This window comes from Triticum aestivum, chromosome 7D, assembly GCF_018294505.1.
Source record: "Triticum aestivum cultivar Chinese Spring chromosome 7D, IWGSC CS RefSeq v2.1, whole genome shotgun sequence".
NCBI classification, from domain to species: domain Eukaryota; kingdom Viridiplantae; phylum Streptophyta; class Magnoliopsida; order Poales; family Poaceae; genus Triticum; species Triticum aestivum.
In genome coordinates this window covers 62,895,493-62,914,729 of record NC_057814.1, presented here as the reverse complement: position 1 = coordinate 62,914,729, position 19,237 = coordinate 62,895,493, and the positions used below count along the sequence as shown (strand labels likewise).

General features: G+C 45.1%; 1 pseudogene; it reads right to left on the bottom strand.

Annotated features, from left to right (window-relative positions):
• Positions 1 to 7,028: 7,028 nt before the first annotated feature.
• On the bottom strand, positions 7,029 to 18,706 carry LOC123170806 (3-ketoacyl-CoA synthase 19-like; annotated as a pseudogene).
• Positions 18,707 to 19,237: the final 531 nt, after the last annotated feature.

Genomic DNA, 19,237 nt, shown 5'->3' with positions numbered 1-19,237 from the left:
CTACAAGGGGGGGGGGGCGGCCAGGGGGGAGACTTGCCCCCCAAGGCAAGTGGGGCGCCCCCCACCCTAGGGTTTCCAACCCTAGGCGCAGGGGGGAGGCCCATGGGGGGCGCCCCAGCCCACTAAGGGCTGGTTCCCTTCCCACTTCAGCCCATGGGGCCCTCCGGGATAGGTGGCCCCACCCGGTGGACCCCCGGGACCCTTCCGGTGGTCCCGGTACGATACCGGTGACCCCCGAAACTTTCCCGGTGGCCGAAACTTGACTTCCTATATATAATTCTTCACCTCCGGACCATTCCGGAACTCCTCGTGACGTCCGGGATCTCATCCGGGACTTCGAACAACTTTCGGGTTTCCGCATACTCATATCTCTACAACCCTAGCGTCACCAAACCTTAAGTGTGTAGACCCTACGGGTTCGGGAGACAGGCAGACATGACCGAGACGCCTCTCCGGTGAATAACCAACAGCGGGATCTGGATACCCATGTTGGCTCCCACATGTTCCACGATGATCTCATCGGATGAACCACGATGTCGAGGATTCAATCAATCCCGTATACAATTCCCTTTGTCAATCGGTATGTTACTTGCCCGAGATTCGATCGTCGGTATCCCAATACCTTGTTCAACCTCGTTACCGGCAAGTCTCTTTACTCGTACCGCAATGCATGATCCCGTGACTAACGCCTTAGTCACATTGAGCTCATTATGATGATGCATTACCGAGTGGGCCCAGAGATACCTCTCCGTCATACGGAGTGACAAATCCCAATCTCGATCCATGCCAACCCAACAGACACTTTCGGAGATACCAGTAGTGTACCTTTATAGTCACCCAGTTACGTTGTGACGTTTGGCACACCCAAAGTACTCCTACGGTATCCGGGAGTTGCACGATCTCATGGTCTAAGGAGAAGATACTTGACATTGGAAAAGCTCTAGCAAACGAACTACACGATCTTTGAGCTATGCTTAGGATTGGGTCTTGTCCATCACATCATTCTCCTAATGATGTGATCCCGTTATCAATGACATCCAATTTCCATAGTCAGGAAACCATGACTATCTGTTGATCAACGAGCTAGTCAACTAGAGGCTTACAAGGGACACGTTGTGGTCTATGTATTCACACATGTATTACGATTTCCAGATAACACAATTATAGCATGAACAATAGACAATTATCATGAACAAAGAAATATAATAATAACCATTTATTATTGCCTCTAGGGCATATTTCCAACACTGGCTTATATAGCAAAGGCTTTGGTCCCGGTTCGACGCATAAACCGGGACCAATGCCACCTTTAGTCCCGGTTGGTGGCACCAACTGGGACCAAAGGCCTCTTTTCACCAGCCCAAAGGGTGGGAAGCAGAGGGCTTTGGTACCGGTTGGTGACACCAACCGGGACTAAAGGGTGGGCATTGGTTCCGGTTGGTGCTACCAACCGGGACCAAAGGGGAGCATTGGTTCCGGTTGGAGCCACCAACCGGGACTAATGTGCTGGCACGGTGCGGTGGGAAGTTTAGTCCCACCTCGCTAGCTGAGAGAGCTCAGCACCTGTTTATAAGCTGTGTTGCAGCTCAGGTGCCGAGCTCCTCTCTAATATGCAGGCATTACATGCCTACCCTTGTCATTGCCATGTTGGGCCTATTGGGCCTGCGGGCCTACATCCTGGCCCATATGCAGATGGGTTTCTAGTCGTATGCAGGCCGTGTGGCCCATTAGGCGGCATTTTTTTTATTTTTTCCAGTATTTTTTTTGTTTTTTGAATTATTTATTTTCTTTTGATTTTTGCTTTATTTTTTATTCTATTTGCTTTTAGCTCAGAATAATTATAAACTTTCTGTTACTCCATTAGTTTCCAAATTAGAATAGTTTAAATTTTAATTCTTTACGAAAATTCTTTTTGCTACTAAAGTTTCCAAAAAAAAAATTATGATAATTCTTCTGCTTTTCATGTTTTGAACAAAAAATACTTTGATAATTTTAGTTGCATAAATTTTATATAATTTTAGTTTAAAAAATACTAGAGGTTTATAATAGCTTTTTAGTTGATTCCTTTTGCTATTAGAGTTTATAAAAGCATTTCAAATGAACTCTGCAAAGGTTGAAAGTTGGCATGGTATCATCATTTCATCCACATAGCATGTTTAAGAAAGTTGAGAGGGTTACGGCAAAAACTGGATGCACTTCGTGTACAAAACGGACAATCTCTTTCAGACTATCAGGATTTCATACGGAAACTCGTTTGTTACAAAGGGATTTCATTTTTAGAACTTATTTGAACTCCTGACTTTTTGTGTGTTCAAAATGCACCATTCAAAGCCACATCGTCATTTTTCAATCCTTTCTGACTTCATTTGTTATTTTTAATGCATTTACTAATTATTTTGAGCTATAAGACCATAAAATTGAAAAGCATTTCAAATGAACTCTGAAAAGGTTGAAAGTTGGCATGGTATCATCATTTCATCCACATAGCATGTGCAAGAAAGTTGAGAGGGTTACGGCAAAAACTGGATGCACTTCGTGTACAAAACGGACAATCTCTTCCAAAGTATCAGGATTTCATACGGAAACTCGTCTGTTACAAAGGGATTTCATTTTTTAAAACTTATTTGAACTCCTGACTTTTTGTGTGTTCAAAATGCACCATTCAAAGCCACATCAGCATTTTTCAATCCTTTCTGACTTCATTTGTTATTTTTCATGCATTTACTCATTATTTTGAGCTATAAGACCCTAAAATTGAAAAGCATAATGAACTCTTAAAAGGTTGAAAGTTGGCATGGTATCATCATTTCATCCACATAGCATGTGCAAGAAAGTTGAGAGGGCTACGGCAAAAACTGGATGCACTTCGTGTACAAAATGGACAATTTTTTTGAAATTATCAGGATTTCATACGGAAACTCGTCTGTTACAAAGGGATTTCATTTTTTAAAACTTATTTGAACTCCTGACTTTTTGTGTGTTTAAAATGCACCATTCAAAGCAGAGACTGATTTTGAATGGTGCATATTCAACACATAAAAAGTCTGTAAAGATCGCCAACCCCAACATAAGAAAATGAGCATAGATGCGCTTATAGAGAAAATTCAACCTAAATTCATAATAAATTTCTATGAATTTCAGAGAAACTCACTCTGAATTTAGGTCAAATTCCCTGTATAAGGGCATCTATTTTCTTTTTTAGAGGAGCTCAACAAGGCAGAGAGGGACGGGCTTATAAACCGGTGTGTGCGCCCTTCGGTTGGCGAGAAGGGACTAAACACTGGCCGCAACGAGAACCAACCCTTTAGTCCCGGTTTGTGGCACAAACCGGGACTAATGGTCATGGGCCAGGGGCGAGGCGCATTGGTCCCGGTTCGTGCCTTGAACCGGGACCAATGGCCCACGTGGCCCGGCCGGCCCCCTGGGCTCACGAAGCGGGACTAATGCACCCCATGGGTCCCGGTTCGTGCAGAACCGGGACTAATGGGCTGGCCAGGCCCGAACGAAAGCCCTGTTTTCTACTAGTGTAAGTAGATGGATTATTCTTATTCAACTATATAAACGGCAAAATTTACAGATATTTATGCACTTGAAATTGACCCAGACCAATGATGAGTCACCTTGAGAGTTAATGTCCTAAATAAAAATTACTTCTGAAAGCACTGTCAGTTAGCAACAGAACATATGTTCTAGAATTGCAATCCGTCCTTTATATAATCTTGACAGGAGTTATTTTATCAGAGTACCTTTTATTTCAAATAGTTGTTAACATCCCGCAAAAAAAGTTGTTAATGGAAGTTTCTTCTACAACAAGTAGACTCTCAGCATAAAGCTCTTTTCTCGATTCCAAAAACAGAGGAATATACTGGAACATCTGTAACACATCTTCTTTTGATAGAAGGCTCTTTTACTGAGTGTAGCCCAGCTCAAAGGCAAAAATCCAATCATCTACTTACTTAACGATGTCACTCATGCTTGCAATCTGCAGTAACTGAAGAAAACCTGCGCATCTTCATACAAGAGATCCTGTTGGTTGCCTATTGTTGCTTGCTGCTCCTATCAGCAAACTCCAGAACTGACCGGCAGTTATACATTGAGGATTGCAATTATACATATCCAAAATAGAAAAGGTTGAAAATGTAACAACAAACTATCGTGTCACATAAAGAACATAAATTTCCAGTTCTTGGCTTTCATAATGTGACAGCCACAAACATTGAACCCAATGCTCCAAATAAGTACTGCAAAAAATTAGTACAAAAGGAGACTATTATTAATCCCTTCTCTATACACAGATGTCATTATTTTTCCAGTTCATGGCTTCTTGCCACTACACTAATACTGAAAGAGCAGCAGTAAACAATATACAGTACAACTTGAAGAGCGGCAGTAAACAATATAAAGTACAAGTCGAAGAGCAGCAGTAAACAATATGCAGTATACAATTCAAAGAGCAGGAGGCGGAGATGGTCAAGGAGTCATTACCTAGACTCTGCGATGCCACCGCCGGTGGCACTGAGGTCATGCATCGGTACATGGCGCTGTAGGTGCAGGAGCTCGAGTATTGAGTTCGAGCCTCCGAGGCAGCCGAGAAGAACCCCCTGCCACACATGCTCTTTAGAATGAAAATCCTATGGCAACATAAATACAGATGAAATCTAGTACCTCTTCTTCCGGAGGGAGGACACATAAAAATGAAGATTAAACTCCTTTGACAACATCTAGAAATACCATGAGCTCACCACAATCCATAGCTTGAATGAACCAAATAAGTATAGGCCTCCAAATTGCCCATGATTTTGCTCGAAATTAAGATCTACTTTTCTGAAATTAGTCCGCGAGGATAACAATAGAATCAGACAGAGATTGGGAAAAGAGAGATCCGAGTAGGTGGGGGTGAGGGGAGGGGATGCGACCATGGTGGGCTTGAGGAAGGCAGCCGAGCCTGCAAATGGTGGACGTCCCTGTCCAGCGCCATCACAACGCTTCTTGTCGGCGGCACGGCGCACGGTGAGGGGCTCGCCGGCCTCCCGCGGGCAAGGTGGTGTAGCCGGGGAGGAGATGTGCGGTGGTGGACGGAGCTGGGTGGGCGGCGAGCGTTAGGCGGGTGTGAGGAGGGGATGCGAGGGAGGAAGGCAGGAGGCATGAAGGAGTAGGCGCCGTCCACTCCAGCCGACGGCACTAAAGAGTGGGGACAGCCTGCCTACTGGGCCGGCACGGCCTGCATATGACTAGAAACCCAATCTCTAGTTGGGCCAGGATGCAGGCCCGTACGGCCCAGTAGGCCCCACAGGGCAGAAGACTTGCAATAGGCCCACAAAGGCCAGCTTACAGAGGAGCTCGACACGGTAGCCGCGGCGGGGCTTATAAACCGGTGCGAGCTCCTCTCAACTAGCGAGGTGGGACTAAACATTGTGCACTGCGGGTGGCAGCGCACCACCTTTAATACCGGTTGGTGGCTCCAACCGATATTAAACGGGGGGTCTTTAGTACCGGTTGGAGCCACCAACCCGTACTAAAGGCCACCACCTCTTTAGTACCGGCACTAATGGTCACATTAGTGCCGGTTCAATTACAAACCGGCACTAATGAGTTTCACATTAAACCTTTTTTCTACTAGTGTGAGCGCAGCGACGGAGGAAAAGAAACAGTGTGTTGCGAGGACGCAGGCTTTCTTTCAAAGATACTACCGACTAACTGTAGCCCGTTCGACCAGGCCGGCCCAGCTTTGACCAGCTCCGACGAATTGTAGCTAGCCAAATCGAGCTGTGCAAACACACACCATCGGAGAAAAGAAGCAAAACTAAACCTGCAATCTTTTTTTTTTTCAGGGAACCTGCAATCTCACTAAGCGCTCCAATTCCTGGGAGCTTAGTAACTTTACTGATTCCGATAGGCATCTATCTCAATTCTGATAGGTGAAAACTATTAGTGGCACGGCCATAATTTCAAATGCGACTGGTAAGTAGTAACTGGGCAAAATACCAGTGGTGTGCGACTTTAAAGAGAACGACACTAATAACATCTTATTAGTGATGTGCCATGTAAAGGACACACCATTAGTAACTAGACTAATCTGTTCCCACGCTAATAGGCATGCCGCTAGCGTAAATTACAATTTGTTGAAAAATATAAAAACTGTAATATTAGATACCTAAAGACAAATCTGCTACATATATTCACATGTGTTTTGTGTAGTATCATACTGTACCATGTAGTCTTTGATATTTTGTGCTAGCATTAATTTTATTTTGAATGGGATGAACTACTAAATCAACATTCACATCATGCATATATAACTCCGAACATACAGATTTGCATCCTCACAAAAAAAGAACATACAGATTTACATGCTATAATGTGGTATTCATTCGTAATTTGGTTATCAAAGCTCATGCATGCAATGCACGTTTACCTTACTACTTCCTCCGTTTCTAAATATAAATCTTTTTAGATATTTCAGTAAGGGGCTACATATGGTACAAAATGAGTAAATCTACACTCTAAAATATGTCTATACACATACGTATGTATTTTGAATTGAGATCTCTACAAAGACTTATATTTAGAAACGGATGGAGTAGTATATTTGGATGTGGAATATGTGCTTGCTCACTGGCCAGGAGTTCTTTTTTTTGCGCGCACTAGCCAGGACTTTTGAGTAGCTGTGTAGCTGGTGCTGCACAGCTAGCTGGTTTTTGTTTGGGATTACTTCTATGCTATCATTTTCCCACAAACTAAAATGATACAAAATATTTTCTGCCCATCTCATATTTTATTTAACATTTTCGGTGTTCATACTGCCATATAAATTGAAATATATTTTCTCAGTACCTCTGAAAACATAAATATTATACACGCAGACATATTCCATAATGATACTCTAAAGAAGATGCACTCGCAGTTGTGAGTGTCACTGTGATAATTTTTCAAGTATACTGCTATATATAATCAGAGGAAGAGAAGTTCCCATGCTCTTATTCACCGCACTTGTGATCCGTAAATGACGTACGCGCCGTCCACGTGGTTTACAACAGAGGCAACGTGGAATCGTCATCAGCGTTGTCATTTATCATTCAGCTATACTTGTCCATATACGGATTGGCTGTGCTCTCCAGCGGGTACTCATCAATGCAGTCGGCCCACGCACCCATGTCCTTCAGATCGCGAATCACATCCCACATGCAGCTGTTGCACTTGAAGCCCGATCCGAAGGTCACCATGAGCACCCTGTCCTCTCTCTTGAGCCTCCCCTTGGCCTCCATGTACGCAAGCACGTACCACACGCTGCTGGCCGACGTGTTTCCCCAGCGGTGCAGCGTCATCCTCGACGGCTCCACGTCTGCCTCCTCGAGCCCGAAGTTCTTCTTCACGGCGTCGATCACCGCGACCCCGCCTGAGTGGAGGCAGAAATGGTCGACGCCGGTCTTTAAGTTGACATCGATCTTCACTCGCTTGCGTCGCTTAATTTTCTGCCACGTAAAGCTGGCGGCAAGCCGGAGGAGCTCCCTAGCAGGGAGGATGTAAGGGACGAGGCGTTTCAGGTTGGCGGCGAAAGCTCGGACGGCAGCCTTTGGGAGGGTCTTGTTGATGCTGAACCCGGTTATGTTGTGTGCGTCCTCGCGCTGAAAGATGGCGGAGTACGCATCGTCGTTGGCGGCGACGTTGGCGCGCACGAGGCGGCATAGCTTCATCTTGGCGCGCCCGCCGAGCGCGGGGTCGCTGGTGAGCAGCGCCGCTGCCCCGCCGAAGCGGAAAAGGCATAGTCCCAGCATCATGGACCTGTCCGTGCCCAGGTAGTTTCCAGGCGAGAGCACCTCCGTCGACAGCACCAGCGCAAGCACCGGGCGCGGCGACCGTGCCCGCATGACGTTCAAGACGATATTCAACGAGACCAGCGGGGCGTTGTAGCCCATGCCCGAGATACGTTGTACGCCACTACGTCGTGGCGCATGCCGTAGCGGTGCGTGATCCGCGAGGCGAGGCAAGGTTGCGGGCAGAACATGTTGACGTTGACCACGATTACGTCGATGTCCCAGGTCCGAATCCGGTCTTGGCGAAGAGTCCGGCGACGGCGTCGATGGAGAAAGCGTCTGCACACAAAATCTCCGCGCAACATCAGGATATTTGTCGTGCTTTCGTGACGACGAACGATTGCTTTACAAGCAAAGCAACAAAGATCCCCTCGCTTTCGTAGAGAAGAGACGGCCGCTTTTCAGCGCAAAACGGCAAAGATTACCAAACCCTAGGGCTGCTAGGTCTCGGCAGAGAAAAATCATAAAAAAAAAGACATGTGAAAAAGTAATGTATTTGTTGATAGATCGATTGTTGGGGGTATTTCCAATCGGCCATGGCCTTATATATAAGGCATGCTTGACTTTAACGTATATAAGGCAGGACTTGGCGTACACGAGTTGAATTCCAGAATCAAACCGATTAGAATCTAATCAGATCATCCTAATTGGGCTACCATGTATAGTACTTGACGTTTTACATTAGGCTAACCTGCATGGCGATCCCTTCTGACCGTAGACACACCTTGCCTTATCAATTAAATATTCCGGCCACGTCGCTATTACCAGATAATATAGTAGCTCAAGTTCTAAGCATACTCGTACAAATACCTTGAGCCTTCAAAGAAAATAATAAAAATACTCCAGCAATGTCGCAAATCAACCTGGATAATAGCCATCAGCACTAAGCATACTTCTCCCCACACGTAGCTATATAGACCATGCACTCCACGCCCATAGTTTAGCTTAGCATCCGATCCTTCTTAAAACTTGCATCTTTGTTGTCCATGAAAATTTCGGTTGCCGTACTTAAAAAATGCATCAACCGACCAGGTTGATAAATCATTGAATCAATTTGGCTCATCATATATTAACTAGCCAAATTACATCATGAACACATGCCCCCCTGTTTTTGGTATAATTGTATTCACCAAAAACATATTATTCCTTACGACAATGTTGATAACTTCATTAGCCATATAGTTGCTTAGGGCGATATTTCAAAAATTATATCGGCCACATTATCTCATGTTTTCTTGAACATGCTATGACAATACTTTTTTTAATATTTTCCGTTGGGAGCTTTGGGCAACTTCTCCCCCACAATGTGCTTCTCCCTCCATGTCATTTTCGGCACCATTGGTTTTTCCTGATCGAACAAGCGCTTCTTCTCGACTATCTCTTCCTCCATTTCAAATGCCCGTAGTCTCTGCACACGTCGTTTCTGAGTGTGTGTGAGTCCCGTTGGACACCACCGAGGTCTTGATTTAGTCTCTGGTGCAGCCGACTTAATTCTGTTGCAACCCGAGTCTCTCGGCCTGTACTGACGTACTTCTGCTTTTATGGCAAATATTTTATCTCTGGCCGAAATACTTCTCTGCTGATCATGTCCATTACTAGCTTTAAATTTCTGGCCGCGTACATTGCTCAAATCCAAATTAGTGCTAGATTTGAAATTTCTGGACACTCCTGGGCCACAACCTCCCATGAATAAATCAACATATGAGCTTGCCGATTTAGACCGTTGATTAGTACATGAGGATACAATGAATTCTTTGATCTGTCCAAAATTAGTTTCCTTTTCAAACTGATTACGTCGGACGGTTTGGTGCAACTTCACGCCATCACTATTCTCTTCTGTACCTATGGCTTCAATTTTCCCATTGTCTCTAGTAAATTCATCAGCAGATGCATCAACCAACTCACTAGTACATACAATTTTCTTGTCTACATGTGTCTGCACACTAGGCTACAAATCATTGTGTAAACTATTATCTTTTATTGCGCTAATCTTGGTGCAGCCACGCACAGTCCCATCATGTGCCTTTGCATCACTTCCACGATTGATCGGCACCCACATAAATTTTTGACCACCTATATGAACTTCACCATCTGCACTGCGTACCAATGACCGGTCCCTTTGGACAACAATTGCATCACATGATCTACCTGCCTCATTGAGCGGAGCCCTTTTCTCATGTATGTCTGCTCTGAACAAAGGCCTCGGCGGAACCCACTTTGGGTGAAAATAACCTGGCACTGTAGGGTATGGCACCCAAGGATTAAAACCCCATGGAGGAAACTGCGGGTACATAGGAGGTGCACAACCCCAATACGTCGGCTCCATTGCAATATAGGGCTGCTGGTCATATAAATTTCTTTGCCATTGCTCATGACTGCCAGGTCCAGAAGGAGATCTAAGACGTTTATTATCTCCAAGCCGGTTAAACACATTGCTGGTCTTGCGTGAGGTGTAGTTTTCCAACAACATGCTAACTGACGGCTTTGGTCTTGGAGCTTGTTTCCTTCTTCCATTGACTTTCCAAACTCCTACTTCTGGATTTTTTGTTTGATCGTCCTTGGAGAAGCATTATCATCAACAACATTTTTCTTTCTTGCGGATTCGGTCTGATCCGACCGAATAAGAATTTTCTTACTCTCAAGCTCGACTACATTGATAGGGAAAGCGTCACTATCGAGCTTCATCTTAGAACTTTCTGTAAACGTCAATCGTCCTTCATTAATGGCCGAGTGCACCTGTTGAAGAAACATGTTACAATCATTAGTAGCATGAGAGAAAGAATTGTGCCACTTGCAATAAGCTCTCCTACCCAACTCTTCTGTAGGTGGAATTACATGACCCTTTCTCACTCTAATTAATTTATTTTGTAGTAACATATCAAAAATTCTATCACACTTACTAACATCAAAAGTGTATTTAGTTTCATCTCTTCTAGCAGGTGTGGGTTTCAAAGTAGAACATGCAAAGGGTTTTGACTTTGGCGCTGGAATCCATTCGGCTACACATATATTAACGTCAACTTTACTAGCCGAATTACTATCATAATCGAAGGCATTACCTACATGATTATCCTCCTCATTATCAATATTATCTTCAAACCAGCTATATTGTTTAATCCCCTTAGTCCAGTTTTCTTGCGCCAAAGCCTTTTGGAAAACTTGATTAACATCTAAAAATTCTCGCCCTTCTAGTTTATCCTTAATATGAGCGAGAAGACCCGAAAAGGCAAGACCGGCTAAATCCTTTTCGGCTATGGTCAAGCTGAAACATCGGTTTTTTACATCCCTAAACCTCATAATATAATCATGAACGTGCTCATTATATTTCTTCCTAACCATAGTTAAATCTGAAAGCCGAAGTTCTGTTTCACCGCTATAAAAGTACTCATGAAATTTTTGCTCCAATTGTGCCCATGTTGAAATAGAATTAGGAGCAAGCGATGTAAACCAAGTAAATGCAATACCGAACAAAGACAACGGAAATAATTTAATCCTATAAACATCCGATGTGCCGATATCACAACATTGGGCTAAAAATTGTCCGATATGCTCGAAAGTGGATCTACCATCTTCCCCTATAAACCTAACAAATTCAGGAATTCTAAAATCGCGAGGATAAGCCGTCGAATCAAAGTAATCAGGGTATGGTTTTTGATATGCACGTGCTTTACTCTTAGGTTCTAAACCGAATTCTCTTAGTATACTAGCAAGCTTATCCTTAAAACTATCATTCGGATGTAGAGAACTATTTTGGGGAGCAGATGGAACGCTAGCACGTGATGGAAACTCCGGCAAAGAAATTTGAGCTTGTGATGCTTGCAACGGAGACTCATTAAAATATGAATCGGGTACCGGCCCGCACGGAATCCCGGTACTGACAGTCAATAGCGGTGGTGTACTATATTCTACAGTTGGATAAAGAAGTTGTTGCAAAATAGAATTAGAACTAGCACTTCGGTTATTGCTGTTGTGATTTTGTGGAACCAAAGTTGAGACAATAGGAGCAGCTATGCTAGGCATAAAATTATTAGCCGAACTGCTCTCATAGTTCCGGCCACCTTGATCACTATTTGAAGGAACATGGGGCTGCACAATGTTATTAGCCGATGCTCCAGGTGTATGATTATTACTAGGAAAGTTAATGAAGCCATTATTCTCAATCGGTATTTTCTCAGAATAATTATCGTTGATTTGCAGCACTAACGACCGAACATGACTAGGTAAAATATTTTCAAGATCTTTGTGAAGCTGCTCCTTAAATTCTTCAATTCTATTAGCTACTGATTGAGTAATTGTGTGTGTCGTAGTTTTCACATCAGAATCATACTTGGTAGCTACGCACATATCAATAAGATGGGAAATTTCTTCGGTTGACTTTTTTACCTCGGTGTTGATCGAATGTGAAGGGTTCGACACATGTACCTTCTTGACGACGCCGATCCTTGTCTTGCAGTATCCAGTCAACTTCAATTTTAGTCGCTCGGCCATCTCTTTCTTAAGCTCTTGTTCAAGCTCGCGCCGATCATCTTCAGATAGATCGTCGAGTGTGACGGCGATGACGTTCTCCGGGTCGATGTCGCTCCCGTTCCTGGACTCCGTACTCATCGTGTGCCTCTTTTTCTTCCCGTCCCCAGCGGAGTTGCCAATTGTGATGGCACGCAAAATCGCCGCGCAACACCAGGATATTTGTCATGCTTTTGTGACGACGAACGATTGCTTTACGAGCAAAGCAACAAAGATCCCCTCGCTTTCGTAGAGGAGGGACGGCCGCTTTTCAGCGCAAAACGGCAAAGATTACCAAACCCTAGGGCTGCTAGGGCTCGGCAGAGAAAAATGATAAAGAAAAAGACATACGTGAAAAAGTAATGTATTTGTTGATAGATTGATTGTTGGGGGTATTTCAATCGGCCATGGCCTTATATATAAGGCACGCTGGACTTTGACGTATACAAGGCAGGACTTGGCATACACGAGTTGAATTCCAGAATCAAACCGATTAGAATCTAATCATGTCATCCTAATTGGGCTACCATGTATAGTACTTGACGTTTTACATTAGGCCAACCTGCATGGCGATCCCTTCTGACCGTATACACACCTTGCCTTATCAATTAACTATTCTGGCCACGTCGCTATCACCAGATAATATAGTAGCCCAAGTTCTAAGCATACTTGTACAAATACCTTGAGCCTTCAAAGAAAATAATAAAATACTCCGACAAAGTCGCAAATCAACATGGATAATAGCCATCAGCACTAAGCATACTTCTCCCCACACGTAGCTATATAGACCATGCACTCCACGCCCTTAGTTTAGCTTAGCATCCGATCCTTCTTAGAACTTGCATCTTTGTTGTCCATGAAAATTCCTGTTGCAATACTTAAAAAATGCATCAACCGACCAGGTTGATAAATCATTGAATCAATTTGGCTCATCATACATTAACTAGCCAAATTACACCATGAACAGCGTCCATCTCGTGGAGAGCGTCCTGGTGGGTGAGACACTTCTCGCGGCCGGCCAAGACGCCAGGGGGGTGGTAGTCTGCTCACCCAGACCGGCGCGAGACGTTAAGCGGAAGAGGTACCATAACTCGGACATGCCGAGATGATTGTTAGGGCATGTACAATGGTTGATAAGACATGATTATTTCTTACATGTAATTTAGAGATGACAATAAAATGTTGTCTATAACGGATTATTTCTTAGCCTTATCTTTAATAATTAGCAATTCCTAAACGCGTGGTGGGACATATTGTGCTAAAAGAACATCTCTTAAATAAGAGAAGACAAACATTTTCTTATAATTTGTCTCTCCTTCATCTCAACATTTATCTATGTGACACTCCTAAGATAGCAGCATTGTACATGCCCTTACTCTCGGTCATTGCGTACAACATATCCGTTGTCACCTTGCGGTAGCCTGGCGGTTTGTAGTAGACATAATCGAGTACGTTGTTAGATAAAACGAGATCAAACGAGACACGGGAGACACCGAGTTTTACGCGGAAACCCTTGCGGGAGAAAACCACGGACGCACGAAGCCGCAATCACTATGATTGAGGAGTATTGCAAGCATGAGTCGAGAGAGCGTCTTTAGGTGCGACTACACGGGTATATATGAGGGAAATATACAAGAGTCCTTGGAGGACAAGTAAACGAGTTGTACTCGTACGTGTCGGTACCAACGCAAAGGCCCACACCATATGTACTACGTCTAGTCCAATACGGTAGAATTTGGATCACAATTTAACAATCTCCACCTTGAGCCAAATTTCCTCCAGTAGTCGAAGAAAGTAAATAACTCCATCCAAATCAGCATAAACACCTTGTGCTTAAAGTCGATAGGACTAGTGAGAAATACCAACTAAGTCTGAGCAAAGCTCAAACTTATTGGTAGGAACTGGCTTTGTCATCATATCAACAGGGTTATCATGAGTACTTATCTCGAATATAATGATATCTGACATCAATGTGCTTTGTTCTCTCATGATACATTGGATTCGCTGTAAATATATAGCACTTTGACTATCACTAAATATGGTAGGGCAAGATGAATCTCCACAAAGCTCATTGTATAAACCTCTCAACCAGATAGCTTCTTTGCATGCCTCAGAAATAGTCATATACTCGACATCAGTAGTGGAACACGCCACAACAGAATGCAAAGTTGCTCTCCAACTCACAGCACAACCACCAATGGTGAAAACATAACCCGTGAGTGGTCTTCTCTTATCCAAATCACCAACAAAAATCAGAATCAACAAACCAATAAGTCCATCTCTAGTTTTCCTAAGCTGTAAATAAGCATTAGAAGTACCACATAGGTATTTGAAAATCCACTGAACTGCTTTCCAATGCTCGTTTCCAGGATTTGCCATGTATCTACTGACAACACTCAATGCATATGATAAATCAGGACGAGAACAAACCATGGCATACAGAAGTGAACCAACTGCACTCGAATATGGAACTCTAGACATGTACTCAATATCGGCATCTGACTTCGGACATAAAGCTGATGATAATTTGAAGTGTGCAGCTAACGGAGTACTCACCGGCTTGGCATTATGCATATTAAAATGACGAAAAACTTTATCAATGTATCCCTTCTGACTTAGATATACTTCTCCAGATGGTCTATCTCTGGATATTTCCATACCAAGTATTTTCTTTGCTGCACCTAAATCCTTCATCTCAAATTCATTACTCAATTGCTTCTTTAGTTCATCAATATCTGGCATACTCTTTGCAACAATTAGCATATCATCAACATAAAGGAGTAAATAAATAAATAATTGAACCAATGACGTGCTGCATTAAATGGAACCCACTAACTACATCTTATTAGTGGTGTGCCATGTAAAAGACACGCCACTAGTAGCCAGACCAATCTGTTCATAAGTAAAAAAAAACTGAACCAATTACTATTGGTGTGTGGTATAACAGGTACGCCTCTAGTAAAAAAAATTAAGAAATAAAAAGGTGCAATACATGATGCCTAGAGACAAATGTACTACATATATACTCAGATGAGTTTTGTGTAGTATTATACCATGGTGTTTGATATTTTGTAGCATTAATTTGATTTTGATTGGGATGAACTACTACAAGAATTAAATGAACATCCACATCATGCATATATAACTCCAAACTTACATATTTACATACTATAGTGTGATATCCATTGGTAATTTTGTTACAAAGCTCATGGATGCAATGCACGTGTACCTTACGAGTATATTTGTATGTGGAATATGTGCTTCCTCACTAGCCACTAGCTAGGACTTTGAGTGGTTGTGCAGCCGGTGCTGCACATCTAGCAGTTTTTTTTGGGGATTAGTTGTATGCTATTATTATTTTTTCTCGAATACGGACGAGTGTGCGTATCATCTTTTATAGAAGGGAGGGGTAAGAACCCGAACCACCAATGTTGTTACAGAGTTTTAAGCGCTACAGTAACAACAACACGTAATGTACAATCCACCGTTCCACCTACAAAACGCGGCGAACGGGACTACTCACTCCCTACCCACCCTACCAGAAGATCAAATATGCTATCCACTTCGCCCTTCAATAAGCTCGCCTGCTGCCAAGCCTTACCTTCCGTGACGATGCGCCCAACTACCTGCTGAAGTGATGGAGCAGCGCCGTCAAACACAATGGCATTCCCGTGCTTCCACAACTCCCAAAGCACTAGGGTGAGGAGCGCCCGTATCTCCTTCGGCTTGTGGACACTCGACGTTCGTGCTACACACCAATCCTTTAGGTTGTCTTGGGCCGTTGGGTACCACTGCGGCTTCCCCAAGGCCGAGCACAGAGTTCTCCAAACTGATCTAGCGAACACGCATGTTAGAAGAATGTGATCAGTGGTTTCGTCCTCCTGGTCGCAGAACGGGCAAGCATCCTGATGCGGGAGGCCGCGACTGGCAAGTCTGTCTAATGTCCAGCATCTGTTTCGCATAGCTAGCCAGGTGAAGAAGCGGCACCAGAGAGGAGCCCGAGATCACCAGGAAAAATCCGCCGTCGGCGCGACCTCCCTACCAACAAACCATGCCGCGTAGGCAGACCGTACCGAGAATTGTCCATTCGTTTCCCAGGCCCAAGTAATGGCGTCGGGGACGTGCTCCTGGAGCTAGATCCCTTGTAGTCGCCGCCAAATCTCCAGATAGTCCAGCAGAGCCTCATAGGCCAGGGCGGGGCTGATGTCCCTAGTCCAGGAGCCAAGAGAAACGGCTTCATGTACTGTGCGCGTGGTCCTTGCTCGTTTTGAGATCCTTTCATAGATTCCAGGGGCAAACTCCTGAATTCGCTGTCCATGTAGCCAACGATCTTCCCAAAAGAGAGTTTCCATCCCGCTTCCAAGCGTCACCTTGGTAGCTGCTGCGACTAATGCTAGGGATTCCTTGGGGAGGACAAGCTTGAACTCCGTCCAAGGTCGATCGCTGTCCACCCGATGTAACCAGGCCCAACGGGCCTGCATGGCAATGTTAAGCCACCTAAGGCACGGGATCCCAAGGCCTCCCGCCCATCTTGGCGTGCATACGTCCTCCCAGGCTACTGAGCAGTGCCCACCGTTAGCCTGAGCATTGCCACACCAGAGGAAGCCTCTGATTATTTTGTTTATGGCCGCTATCGTCTTTGCCGGTAAGTCCAAGGCGAGCATCGAATGTATAGGGATCGAACAGAGCACCGATAAGACCAGAACAAGCCTGCCACTCTTTGGCAGGGTCGCCGCCTTCCAGGTGGGCAGGCGCGCAGCCAACTGCACCACCAGGCCGCTAAGTTGCGCCGCAGATGGTTTCTTAAGGCCTAGGGGGAGGCCTAGATATTTGCATGGAAAGGACCCAATGCGGCACCCCAGAGCGCCTTCCAGACGTGCCACCTCTTCCTGTGAGCACCTGATGGGCATGGCCGACGTTTTGTGCATGTTAACCCGGATCCCTGATGCCATGCCATACATTTGTAAGATCCTTGCTGTCGTAACCAGGTCGAGGTCCACCGGCTTGAGGAAGATAATCACGTCGTCCGCAAAAATAGACATGCGGTGTTCACATCCCACATGTGCCAGCGGCGCCAGCAGGCCAGAAGCGGAGGCCAACTTAAAGAGGTGATGTAGGGGCTCCATGACAAGGATAAACAACATCGGCGATAACGGTCCACCCTGACGAAGGCCACAACAGTTGAAGATCGTGGCCCTGGGCACCCCATTAACCATGATACGCATTGTGGAGGTGGACAAAAGTCCCACGATCCAGGATATCCAATTTCTGCCAAAACCCATGCGATGGAGAACTTCTAGGAGGAAAGGCCACTTCACCGTGTCGAACGCTTTGGATATGTCCAGTTTGACCATCAAAGCCGACTGCTTCAAGGCATGGAGGCGGCGGGCCGTATAGTGCGCTAGCATAAAGTTGTCGTGAAGGAGCTGTCCCTTGACAAAACCGCCTTGATGCTGGCGCACCAAATGTGGTAGGTCTTCGACAAGGCGGCACCCCAACACCTTGTCGAAAATTTTCACCGCACTATGCACCAAACTCACCGGGCGGTAATCCTTTAACTCCTCGGCTCCCTCCCTCTTTGGCAACAGAGCCACTAGAGCTTTGTTAAGTGATGCTAATCCACGCATGTCCCCATGATAGAATGCCACGAGGGCATTCATGAAGTCGTCCTTGATGATATTCCAGCACAGCGCATGGAACCGGGTCGTAAAGCCATCTGGCCTGGGTGCCTTGTCAAGAGGCATGCTTTTGATCACTTTGATTACTTCGTCAGCCGTGAATGGTTCCTCCAAGTGATGCAAGTCCATGTAGGGTAAGTCCAGTTGTGCCAGATCGATCATGAACTGGCGGCCCGTGGTGGAACCGAACAATGCCCCATAATATGAGTCCACAACGTCCGCAATCCTCTCATGGCCCGAGACCACCTCATCGGTTTGCCGGAGTGACATGATCACATTCTTCCGTTGTTGGTGCCTGGCATGGCGATGAAAGAACTCCGTATTCGCGTCCCCCTCCTTCAGATGCAACAACCTTGAGCGTTCCCTTGCGATCGACCATTGTAAGGACGAGAGACCCAGGAGCTTTCTTTTCAGCACTTTACGAAGCTCAAACTCCTCGTGGCTCAGCTGTCTTGTCTCCATGGCCACGTCAAGACGTAGTATCAACTCCAGGGCAATGGTGATCTGCATACGTATATTGCCAATCCACTTGTCGTTCCACCGTTGGAGGTTCTTTGCGGTGGCCCGCAATTTATTGTTCAACACCATATAGGGGTTGCCATCCGATGATATGGAGTGCCACGCCTCCTGCACCGTTTCCATGAAACCTGGAGCCTTGGGCCAGAAGGCTTCAAACATGAAGTGTTTCCCATATTGGAAGTCCGCGTGCATGGCCACTAAGAGTGGTCAGTGATCCGAGACCGCAGAACTCAATGCCATTAGGAAGCTGGAAGGGTATAGATCCTCCCAACAATTCGTCACCAACACGTGATCGATCCTTTCCAACGTGGCCCTAGACCTCTCGTTGGACCACGTATAGCGTTTCCCATTCAAATATATCTCCTTGAGCTCCAACCTATTCAGTTTGGATCGAAAACGGCTGATCATGCGGCGGTTAACAGAGTCATTGTTCTTATCCTCCGGGTTGACTAGGAGATTGAAGTCGCCGACCAACAACCACGGGCCAGCCAAGAGCTCCCGGACCTCCACCAATTCCCTCATGAATTCCACTTTGGCCGCATCCTCCGAGCATGGTCCATACACAACCGTTAGCCACCACATTGGTGCTCCCAATGGCTGCACAAGGGCGGACAGCGTGTTTTCCGAATGGTGAGGATTGGACAAGGAAACCACCACTACAAAAAAAAGACACATCCGTGGCATTTTGGGCCGAACGAATTTTTTTTCTGTCATACATATGAC